Source organism: Micropterus dolomieu, linkage group LG10 (genome assembly GCF_021292245.1).
Source record: "Micropterus dolomieu isolate WLL.071019.BEF.003 ecotype Adirondacks linkage group LG10, ASM2129224v1, whole genome shotgun sequence".
Taxonomy (NCBI): Eukaryota; Metazoa; Chordata; class Actinopteri; order Centrarchiformes; family Centrarchidae; genus Micropterus; species Micropterus dolomieu.
In genome coordinates this window covers 5,645,450-5,646,905 of record NC_060159.1, presented here as the reverse complement: position 1 = coordinate 5,646,905, position 1,456 = coordinate 5,645,450, and the positions used below count along the sequence as shown (strand labels likewise).

At 41.0% G+C, this 1,456-nt stretch overlaps 1 protein-coding gene across 4 annotated transcripts in view; it reads left to right on the top strand.

Annotated features, from left to right (window-relative positions):
• The window catches only part of LOC123977604 (kinesin-like protein KIF13B), a 44,578-nt gene that overhangs the window by 28,135 nt on the left and 14,987 nt on the right, over nucleotides 1-1,456 (top strand). The window lies entirely within an intron of this gene.

Here is a 1,456-nt window from a genome sequence, read left to right as displayed (position 1 = left end):
TAACTCACCACTCTGAAACTCTTGCTCCAGTCCATGTTGCTAAGCTGCTAAGGGGAACATGTACAGCTGAACTGAAGCTGTGTTTACCGGCTTCTCACGACCTGCCCTACTCTGCTTCTGATTGGCTAGTTGTCCTTACCTTGGAACTGTGCATGTGCAACTCCCAACAAAGATCATGTAGAGGCAAGATGTGTCACTCCATTGCTAAAACAAAAGATTCAACACACGGTGAAAAGAGGAGCTGCAGCAATGTGCAGTATGACAAAAATATGGTGTTTTTTGAAAATGAAACCATGTAAACCTGTTCTGGTACAACCTCTATATAAAATTATGAACCTTAAAATGAGCATAATATGACCTCTTTAAGCATTCCTTTAAGGCTAAGTCAGTATAACAGACCGGTCTCTGTCACTCTGAGAACCTACTGATGACTCTATCTGCAGGGTAGTACCTTTACCTCACTGACCTATGTTCATTTATATTTTGGTACATGCGGTATAAATCAATGTATCTCTGAGGAAACAATAACAAAACCACAGCTGCAACAGTCTGCATACATTTTTATCTACTAAATGTAATGTAATCTCTATCTGTGAAATAAAACTTCCACTTTACTGATTACAACTGTAGTACATTTTCTGTATTTATGTAAATTATTAACCATGTCGTGTGATTATGGAAAGAATATTATTGTTGGGTATGAGTAAACATTCCGTATAAGGAGTATGAGTAGCAGCAAATGGGAAATATAAATGGAAACCACAAATGTGGGAACATGTTTGACATCTTGTAGCTAGAATGATAACTAATGATGGGAACATTAAGGTAAAAGCATACTGCCTTAAAGACGTGCTTATAACTTATTGCTGTGTGTATGGTGGTTTTTAGGAAGTGAAGAAGGAATCCAAAGAGGTCAAGGAAACAAAGAATGAGCCAAAAGAGGAGACCTCTCAGCTTTCAAGAAGAGAGAAGAGTGCAGGGACCGTGGCCAACCTGGTTCAGAGGATGAGCACTATCGGGATCCCAACCGGTGGCTTCCATCCTCAGCCACCAGCAGCAGCGAAGAGTAAGATGCTGTAGCTTTTGTGTGGGTGTGTGGGGGGTGTGGGTGGGAGTATGGGTGTGTGGGTGGGTGATACCTGTAAACAGTTGTCAAGAGTTTGCTTGGTGTACAGGATCAGTGTTGTTTATTGTAATATGGTCTCGAGGAGTCTGACAGGAACATGAAGACTTCAAAATACTTTCACCGCCTTTATATTCTAGCCACTTGGTTGCATTGTCTTGCCGCATATCCTATTAATGTGGCATCTGGCAGCTAAATATATTATTTCACCTGCGTCGGCTGTGTGTTGAACTCGTGCATACAGTCCCCTCCAAAAGTATTGGAACGGTAAGGCCAAGTCCCTTTTATTTTTGTTGTTCACTGAAGACATTTGGGTTTAAGACCAAAAGATGA